The sequence below is a fragment of the Primulina huaijiensis genome, chromosome 7 (genome assembly GCF_012295235.1).
Source record: "Primulina huaijiensis isolate GDHJ02 chromosome 7, ASM1229523v2, whole genome shotgun sequence".
In the NCBI taxonomy this organism is placed as follows: domain Eukaryota; kingdom Viridiplantae; phylum Streptophyta; class Magnoliopsida; order Lamiales; family Gesneriaceae; genus Primulina; species Primulina huaijiensis.
In genome coordinates this window covers 10334714-10345600 of record NC_133312.1, presented here as the reverse complement: position 1 = coordinate 10345600, position 10887 = coordinate 10334714, and the positions used below count along the sequence as shown (strand labels likewise).

General features: G+C 35.1%; 1 long non-coding RNA gene across 1 annotated transcript; it reads right to left on the bottom strand.

Annotated features, from left to right (window-relative positions):
* Positions 1 to 1023: 1023 nt before the first annotated feature.
* Positions 1024 to 10644, bottom strand: LOC140981541 (uncharacterized). The gene is made up of 3 exons (XR_012176095.1): positions 10507 to 10644; positions 8743 to 9105; positions 1024 to 1602 (listed from the first exon to the last, which is right to left on the bottom strand). It is a non-coding gene; the product is annotated as an uncharacterized lncRNA (long non-coding RNA).
* Between the last annotated feature and the right edge of the window lie 243 nt (positions 10645 to 10887).

Sequence of the window (10887 nt, the reverse complement as noted above, 5' to 3'; positions counted from 1 at the left end):
ATTATTTTGAGCTGTTTGTGACATCCCATCACTCTGCCACCACAATTATAATTATTAATTATAAAAAAAAATTCAAGTCACACCATCTAAGATGGCGTGACAAAAAAATAAAGTAAGGTGAATAAAAAAAAAAACAAGTCCCGCCATCCAAGATGGCGTGACTTGATTTTAAAACGCCATCTCAAAAAGCTTTCACGCCAATTTGATTGGCGTGATACGGTATATTATTAATCTTCTATCGTTTGCGTTATTTATTCAATTTCTTTTTTTTCTCACGATAAACGGTTAAAAAAACCCGGTTTCTGAGGCTGTCAAAAATAAAAAAATAAATAAATGGAGAGGTAAAGTTACGTTTATGCCCATTTCACCAATAATACAAGCTGTAAGTAATTTATTAGAGAATGAAGCCAAATTTAAAATACAGGGTGCACTTTCAAAATATATATTATATAGATTTGAAAATTGCAAATTTTTTGCCTTTGAAAAAAATTGCAATTTTTTTTAAAGGTTTCGGTCATGTTCCATCAAAATTAGTCTTAATCGTATACATTTGAATATTTTACAATTTTAATTATTTTTTTATGAAAGATGATGAATTGACGTAACTCTAACTGAAATTTGACAACATAAAGAGACGGAAAGTTAAATATACAACCAAAATTACAATTTCTCCTAGTAGTGGTTTGTTTGGACTTAAAGATTTAATTTTGGATAATAAACTTGTAAGATCTGTCATTAATCTTAAACTAGAAGATGGAAAAAAATTTAAATAACTTAAGAGTACGAAGATACACATGCGATTTGTCTGGAAATTTTATTTGGTGATGCATGCATTTCCTAGTAATCTTTAATCTTTATTTTTTTGGTGAATGTATAAATAATTTGACTGCTTTAGTACTTTACCCTTTTTTTTCCTTAATTTCGATACTTTATTAGAGTGTCAACAGTTAATGTTTAGTTTTGTCGGCAAAATAGACAACGTATTCATGAGACAAATTAAGTGAGAATATGAAATGCACAGGGACGGATCCAGGAATAAGAGTTGGAAGGGGCTTGAACTCAATATGATAAGTTATATATTATTAAAAAAAAATTTCCATTATATCATTCAACGAAGTTGTGCCCTACGAAATTTTAAAACATAAAATTCATCAATAATAGAATTTACATCAATATGTTTAGCAAAATCTCGTTCAATATAGAGTGTCAAACAATCAGCAAGAAATTCATCCTCCATTTTATTGCGAAGTGCCGTCTTCACATGCTTCATTGCTGAAAAAGCCCGCTCAGTAGTGCTGGTAGACACAGGTAATGTCAAAACAAGATGAATCAATCTAGTCAACATAACATGAACATTTGACCATCCACTCTCAGTCAATTGCTGACACAACTCAACAAGTGTAGAAACCTTTAACTTCTGCATCACATCAAGTTTATAATATATAATTCATACTCCAAAGCAACAATTTCTTGATCTGTGAAATCTCCAAGATAAAACTTCGTTGCAAGTTTGCAAATATCATCACTGTTAAATGAGTCAAATGAATTTTTAGGATCTAAAGCTGTACTAAGAGAAAGAAGTTCCACCGATGACTCATTGAACTAGGTATTTAACTCCATCAAAATGAAATCTATTGCTGCATTAAAAACATCAAAGTGGTAATGATGTTCTATTGTAGTTTGCCGACATGAACGTCCAATCTTATATAGACAATCAAGGTCAGGCACATCAATTTCATTTCTTGAGCAAAAAACTTTAACTTCCTGAAGAAATGTCAAAATGTCTTGGGATTTTCTTTGAAGAATTTGACAAAGTGTATCTGTTGTTCTCATAATTTTATGCATTAAGTGCAAAATAAACACAAATTCAAAGCTCGCCATGTTTCTGTAAATCCCCCGAACTTCAGCCTTAGCTCTTCCATTTGAAGAATGATCATTGATAACTTCAAAAACTTTGCAAGTTGCGGTGTACATACCTATCAAGCTTTTTACCAAATCATAGTGAGAACTCCAACGAGTAGCTCCAGCTCGTTGCAAATTACCAATCTAGTTTGCACCACTTCCAGAATCACGTTCTCCAATTGACAACATATACTCAATTTCATTTCTTTGTGCAGTATGTAATTCAGCAATGTACTTAGTAGAAGAAGTGACAATATTAACAATATTGTCCAAATGAGAAAAGAATTCCCAAATAACACTAACATCCTTAGCTGCAGAAACCAATGTCAGTTGTAAACGATGTGCAAAACAGTGGACATAGTGTTGGAAACGAAATTCCGGCATTTGACAAAATATGAACCAAACTCTAAATTCTGGAGTTTGAAAAACTGATCAACCAACTGATACGCGCAATTATATTCAACAACTGGACTTAACAACTGAAATCAGCAGATCTAATAAAGAAAACTGATCAGTTGGAAACCGATCAGTTGATATATTCAGCCGTATGCTTCCTTCAACTAAACATGTCTCGGGAAAGAACATTCAACTGACAAAGAGACATAGCAGATTGCAACTGAATATGAAACGCCGCACTTCAATCAATACAGCTTAGAACAACGCATTTCGGCTAAAGCAATTAAGACGCCGCATTACAATAAATGAAGCAAACAATGCCCAAGGAATGATGAAGTGGCAACAACGGATACAAAGATTCAAACATATATCAAGTTACCGTTGGAAGGGAAGCTTATAAATATGACAGAAGAACAGCTGAAAAAAATACACAGATCACTCTATTCAAAGCTTGCTGTTACTCTGCCAAAATCTTAGCTCACCCTTACTTGATTTATTCGTAGCAGTCAAGGCTACAATTTGAGCTCGCTAGCACTTTGAAATAATCGTTAAATTCGATAGTGCTAAGATCAGTTACGCACTGAGAACATTTTGTAATACTAAGAGTTTCAGCTTTTGGCAGTGATCTCACCAAACTGAAGTGGGTCAGTACAAATCTTGTATTCGATCAAAGTCTTTTAGTGGAAATCCTATCCTTGAGATAGAAGAGGTGACGTAGGAGTAATTGAAATCTTCGAACATCCAAAAACAATCCTTGTGTATTTTATTTCAGTTTTGTATTCTATCTTTCAGTCAGTTAATTTCCGCAACTACTTTAGTTTAACTGATTGTCATTGACCAGCAAGATTCCGAGAATCAGTTTGTCACCAAACTGAACTCAAAACTCGAAAAGATCAGTTTTAATTGTGAGAGTTTATTCAACCCCCCCCTTCTAAACACTCTTGCTACGTTAATCGATCCTATCAAGTGGTATCAGAGCGGTTGAATCTTGTTCTTGAATACTTTTGATCTATAAACTTGCTAGCATGACTTCATTCAACAAAATTCCTATGTTCTCCAGAGAAGAATGTGATGATTGGAAAATCAGAATGCAGGCTCATTTAGCTGCACAAGATGATGACATGTGGTATGTCATAACTGATGGACCCATGAAGAGTCTAAAAACAAATATAGCAGTTGCCATAACAGAAGGGGCACCAAAAAGAATAGAAAAGCTCAGAGATGAATGGACAACTGAAGATAAAAGAAAAGCAAATCTTGATAATGTGGCTAAAGACATTCTGTACAAAACGCTGGACAAAGTAACCTTCAGCAAAATAAAGATGTGTAAGTCAGCCAAAGAAATTTGGGAAAAGCTGATCCAGCTGTGTGAAGGAAATGATCAAACCAAAGAAAATAAACTTTCTGTTGCTGTTCAAAAGTTTGATAACATCAAAATGAAAGCAGGAGAATCAATGCACGAGTATGATGAAAGAGTAAGCAGTATCATCAATGAGTTAAATGCACTTGGAAAAGTGTATACCAACAAAGAGATTGCACTGAAGGTAATGAGAGGTCTTCCCAAGGAATGGGATGTCAAGACCATGGCAATGAGGGAGTCCAAAGATCTGAACCAGATTGAACTTCATGATCTGTTTGCTGATTTAAAGGATTATGAATTTGAGCTGCAGACCAGAGAAGGAGAACCATCTACCCCTGCAGCTACAACTGCTCTAGCTGCTGTCAGAACAGAACCAATCAGTTCAGTCGAGAAATCTGCTGATCAGTTGAGCAGTGATGCTATGTCATTGTTCATCAAAAAATTTGGAAGGTTCATGAGAAAGAATCAAGGAAATTTCCAGAAGCCATACCAAATGAACAGTTCCAAAGATGAATCAAATGCCTGCTGCAACTGTGGCAAATCAGGTCACTTTATGGCTGATTGTCCTAAACCCAAGAAGGACAGTCAAGGCTCAACTGATAGAAGAAAGAAATCATATGAGCACAAAAGAAGACCCAAGGAAGATAAGAAGTTCTTCAGAAAGAAACATGAGGTACTCTTAGCTGTAGAAAACAAATCTAAATGGGCAGAAACAGACGGTGAGGAGGCAGAACCAGAAAGCTCATGCAGCTCTAGTGATGATGAGGAAGTCAAGTGCTTAATGGCTAATGATGCAGAAGAAGAATCATCTAGCCAACAAGTATTTGATTTAAGCTCAACTGATTTCACACGAGAAGAACTCATTCTAACACTACATGACATGGTAAATGAGTATCAAAGTTTGCATCATCATTTGAAAAAAACAAAGCAAAGCAAACTGATCCCACAGACAATAAAACCAAAACTGATGAATCAGTTGATGGGTTGAGTCTAAAAAAGGAAATTGCTGAGTTAAAAGTAGAGAGAAACAAAAATCAGTCATTAATCCAGAAATTGATTCTTGAAAACTCAAAACAGACTGAGCTCATTCAGTCTTTGAACAAGTCATCTACTGCACTGAATGAGATACAGAATTCACAAAAATCAGTTTCTGATAAAACTGGTTTAGGGTTCAACACTCAAAGAGAAATATATCCAAATGATACTCAACCAAAGCCAAAAATAGACAAAGGGAAATACATTCATTTTGTCAAAACAGCAGTGATACAAGAACAAATTGAGCCCAGTAAACTGATTGAGCAACCTACTAAGAATATGAACAAGGTTAGAAGATATGGGATTGGTTATAGTAAAAATTTTCAACTGATTCACAAAGTCAGTCATCAAAGAGGTCTCACAAGAACTATTCGAATAGCTATTTCAATTACTATAACTGCAAGTCAGTTCAAAAGAGATATAAACTGAACAATCAGTTGAATAAAGCTAAAACAAATATTGTATCATCTGTAAACTACACACCAAGCACACAAAAGCCGAGAAAAACTATTTGGAATACAACTACTGGAAAGTCTGTTAGACTAATCCAAGTGCGGATTCCTAAGGGACTAATAAGTTCAGGACCCAAATAGATATGAGTATCAAGTTATATTATATGTGTGATTGCAGGTAACAGGTACAAACAAGAACTCAATATGGTATTTGGACAGTAGATGCTCGCGACATATGACTAGAGATGCAAGTGCGTTATCCCAACTGATCAAATACACTGGTCCAAACATCAGTTTCGGAGACAGTTCCAAAAGTAAAAATGTGGATAAGGGTAAGCTTATCCATGGTAACTTTACTTTTAAAGATGTTCTATTAGTAGAAAACCTGAAGTATAACTTGATTAGCATCAGTCAGTTATGCGACAGTGGATTCTCAGTACAATTTGACAAAAACTCATGTTTAGTCAAAACTTCAACTGATGAAATCATACTAACTGGCAAACGTTGTGGAAACACATATAAAGTCAGTTGGAATGATCAAACTTATGCACCAGTTTGTTTTATTGCTTCCAAATCATCTAAAAACTGGTTGTGGCATAAGAGACTAAATCATTTAAACTTTAAATCCATTGCCTATCTGAGTAAACATGAACTTGTAACTGGTTTGCCCAAAATAGACTTTTCAAAAGAAAAACTTTGCTCAGCATGTCAGTATGGTAAACAAGTACGATCCTCTTTTAAAAACAAGGGATGTAAATCTTCATCCCGATGCTTAGAACTGTTGCACATGGATCTCTTTGGTCCGATACCAGTCATGAGCTTAGGAGGAATGAAATACACCTTGGTAGTCGTAGATGATTTTTCAATATTTACTTGGGTTATTTTTCTCAAATCTAAAGACCATACTGCTTCGCAACTAATAAAGCTCTTCAAAAGACTTTTAAATGAAAAATCAGTTGGAATTGATCGAATCAGATCTGATCGAGGAACTGAATTCATCAATCAAACTCTTTCAAATTTCCTAGAAAATGCTGGAATTAAGCATGAGCTCTCAGCAGCCAGAACTCCTCAGCAAAATGGTGTAGCTGAGAGAAGAAATCGGACTCTTAAAGAAGCTGCCAGAACAATGCTTGCTGATTCTAGTATTTCTCAAAGATTTTGGGTAGAGACAATAAACATTGCGTGTTATACTCAAAACATATCAATGATTAATAAGAATCATATGAAAACACCATATGAGATCTGGCATGGAAGAAAAAATATAATTACTTATTTCAAAATATTCGGCTGCAGATGTTTTATTCTTGATAATGGTAAAAATTATTTAAAAGCGTTTGATGCTAAATCTGCAGAAGGAATATTTCTTGGATACTCATCAGTTAGTATAGCCTATAGAGTCTTCAACAAGAAAACCCTAAATGTTGTAGAATCTGCTCATGTTGATTTCGATGAAACTGAACTAACTAATAAGCCAACTGATCAAGTTGAGCTAGTTGATCGATTTACAGATATCACTTTGGAAGATGATGACAAAAATGAAAGTCATGGCTATCAAAACATACTTCAAACACCTGAACCAGAAGTACTGGATTAATCAGATGTGCAGGAAGTCGTTGCTGATGATCAGTTGACAGAGCATAATGATAACATTCAAATACCAGTTGATGAAACACCAACTGAGACTGAAAACTGTGTTCAGTTACCGACTGAAAACTGTGTTCAGTTACCAATTGAAAAAATTGCTGATACGACAAATACTGAGTACAGATGGAGAAAATCATATCCACGTGAACTGGTAATAGGAAATTCATCTGATCCAGTAAGAACTCGCAATCAAATGCTAAATTTATTTATCTATTCAGCTTTTGTTTCACAACTAGAACCGAAGAAAACTGATGAAGCTCTTGCTGATCCTAACTGGGTAAATGAAATGCAAGAAGAGCTAAATCAGTTCACTTATAACAATGTCTGGAACTTAGTTCCAAGACCAATTTCAAAAACTATTATAGGTACAAAATGGGTATACAGAAATAAACTGAACGAGGATGGTTCAATTGTACGCAAGATTAGTGGCACAAGGATATAGGCAAGAAGTAGGAATTGACTATGATGAGACGTATGCTCCAGTTGCAAGACTAGAAGCAATCAGAATTTTTCTTGCTTATGCATCACACAAGAAATTCAAGGTATATCAGATGGATGTAAAGAGTGCATTCCTGAACGGTCAACTACAAGAGGAAGTATACGTTGAACAACCCCCAGATTTTGTAAATCACAACTTTCCTGATCATGTATATCATTTGGACAAAGCCTTATATGGCCTTAAACAAGCTCCCAGAGCTTGGTACGAAACTCTTTCGAAATTTCTAACTGATCATGATTTTTCTGTTGGATCAGTTGATAAGACCTTGTTCAAATTTGCTAAGAATGATCACATTTTATTAGTTCAAATTTATGTTGATGATATCATATTTGGGTCAACTAACCTCAAATTATGCGAAAAGTTTGCTAAGCTAATGCAGGATATGTTTGAAATGAGCATGATGGGTGAACTGACATTCTTTCTTGGACTGCAAGTGAAGCAACTGGAGACTGGTATATTCATCAGTCAGACTAAATATACAAAGGAGCTGCTGAAAAAATTTGGCATGGAATCATGTTCAGCTGCAAATACTCCCATGAGCTCATCAGTAAAATTGGACACTGATCAAGGGGGAATATCAGTTGAGGCGACATTATATCGAGGTTTAATAGGTGCATTGTTGTACCTAATTGCCAGTCATCCTGATATTGTATTTGTTGTCTGTATGTGTGCTAGATTTCAAGCAAATCCTAAGCAATCACATTTTTCAGCTGCTAAAAGAATTTTGAAATATCTTAAGGGTACACAAAATGTTGGGTTATGGTATTCTAAAGACTCTACTTTCAATTTAGTTGGATATTCAGATGCAGATTATGCAGGATGTAAGCTTGATCGCAAAAGTACAAGTGGATCTTGTCAGTTTCTAGGAGACAGACTAATCTCTTGGTTCAGCAAAAAGCAGACATCTATAGCTACTTCAACAACTGAAGCAGAATACTTTGCTGCTGGTAGTTGTTGTGCACAACTGATCTGGATCCAGCAACAACTGAAAGTGCTAGCCAACGAATAACTACAATTGAGGTGCTCAAACGCAGACGATTTTTCTCTTTTTCCTCTTTAGATTGTGCATGCATCACTTTATCAATATGTTGTGAGGGCCTCATCAAATTTTCAGCCCTTCTCTCACACATAGTATGAGGCGAAGAAGCTTCCGAACCAATATGGGCAAGAAAAGCTCATGTTTTTCCGTGGTTTACCCTTTTCCAATTGTCAAATCTTTTATTAACCAATGCCGAGATATTAGATGAATTAACATCATTCAGGAAAAGAAAACAATAGAAACATTATGCCTTATTTGTTGAAGGCGAATACTCTAACCAATAAAATTTTTGAAACCATTTTTTCCGAAAACGACGATTCTGACTTCAAAATTTTGTACCTGGATACTCCAACATATCTGGTTGATAAGGCCCCATATTTAGATATGAACGTCTTATCTCATCTCGTACATTAACATGATATTCACATATCTGTTTTCTTTTTCCCGGATCTCGTTCGATACAAGTAGATGATGACTGATGATCGTCTCTAGGAGAGGAACATGAAGGAATTTGGATATTGGGAAATGTAAGACTTTCACTGGATTGATACTGTATTGTAAGGACTGTAGGAATTGAAGTATCTTCACTAGCTTGACGATCTCTCTTCTTAAAGAAAGAGGATATCGATGTTTTTTCTTTCTTTGCAGCAGATTAATGTTCTATTTTGAAAGAGTTCAAGTTATAATCCTAAACAAGTAATAAAATAATTATCAACAAATAAACAAGTAATTGTCAATCAATAACTCAACAACAAACAATCAAGACTCAAGAATCAAACTTTGTGCGAGAAGAATTTAATGGGCAAATGTAGTAGTTTACTTAATTAAATGTCATGGTGAATCACCAAAACATTTAATTAATTAATTGGTGAATTATTAAGAATGGAGCTAACCCACTTGACCGAATCTTAGGAAGAACAAGCAAATGAGCAATTATGTATTTATGTGCCGTGCCATCAAATAATTACACACACCAACATGCAAGAACACACATTGGTGAAAAAAGCTGAAGCAAGAAGAACAATATTTACGATTCGAGTCTCGAGACGACACATGCCTTAAATTACAAGACAGAAAACAAAAGCAACTAAATAGAATTAACTATGCGTTTTGTCGAAAAATACACAGATACACACGTAAAGGCCACTGGTCATAAATTAATTGAGTAGAATGAAATCTCTAACTGAAATTTTTAAATAATTCATAAATTTCCTCATTATAAAAGCAGGTACAGTAAATGATAAGTTTCTTTGACAGGTTGCAAAGGCTTACACTCAATGTGACATTTCTGTGCATTCTTCAAACATTTCATAGAAGTATTCCATTATTATTAATGCATGATATTCTTCAATACGGTTGTACCAACTTCATAAGATTGGTTTTACTAATTTTTAACGCTCAAATTCAAAAGAAAAAAAATATCAAAGTGATGAAAACGTAAGAAAAGGACCCCTTTTCAACTGTTGTGCTCTTGAAGATCTTGTGCTACGTCACACTGTGAGCACTGGCTATCCTTTCTTTTGCAGTTGGTTAGGGTTTTTCTCAAATAATGTATTGACCAGCATTATTCTGTTTTGATGCATGATACTAAGATGGTACATGTCACGGGAATATCTTGTTTTTGAAAAATCGAAATATGATATCCAGTCTCAATTTGGTGTTTGCATCTCTTGAGTTGCAAGAGATTCTATTGATAACATACCAAGTTGATATTTCAACTTGTGTTGGGATTCCACGTAGGGTAGGGAGCAAAACAATTACGCATTTTCAGTCCCTATTGGCTTGAGAAATCTGATTAGGCATCCTGCCACCATTTAATTGTTGATTTCTCTTTTGTGCCAAACTTATTTAACCCACTATAATTTTCCGATTACTATTTTGCATTTAGATTCGTACACAACTGCAAAAGACAATGGGGGACGCCTTTTTCAACTAAGTCACGATTCTTATCGAAGTGTACCAACTTCATAAATCATAAGATTGGTTTTACTTATTTTAATGGAACCAGCTAGCAAATTCTTTGGACCATTCCATCCAATTTCTCCATAAATACAATACATGCCTCAGATTTCCACAGCACAGATTTTTCGTCCAAAATAAAAGGGTAATCGGCATTTCATCAAACAAGTCATGGCCAACAGAGAAAAAGCCAAAAGGCAACCAAGAAACCACAAATCACGCACAGAGAAACCATCAAAAACAAAATCAAACATGTATAACCAATTCTTACCTGGATTGTTGCCCTGCCGGATGAGCAATTCGATTTCTTGGTGAGTCCGATTGCGCCTTCTTTCTCTCGCTAAAGGAGTTGGGAGAGATTTTTTAGAATTGAGGTGGGCCGAAATTTTGTGGAATTGAGTAGAATTGAGGTGGGCCGAAACTGGGCTGGATTGGGCTGGACTGGACTGGACTATTTTAACTAAGTATTAAAAAAAAAAAAAAGTGGGCTGGGTTACAGCCCAGTACAGCCCTATAGTGCATCCGTCCCTAGAAATGCATTAAATGTATTTTATTCATGGAGGCTGCAAGGACTTTGCCATGGGATTTTACACGAGAAGAA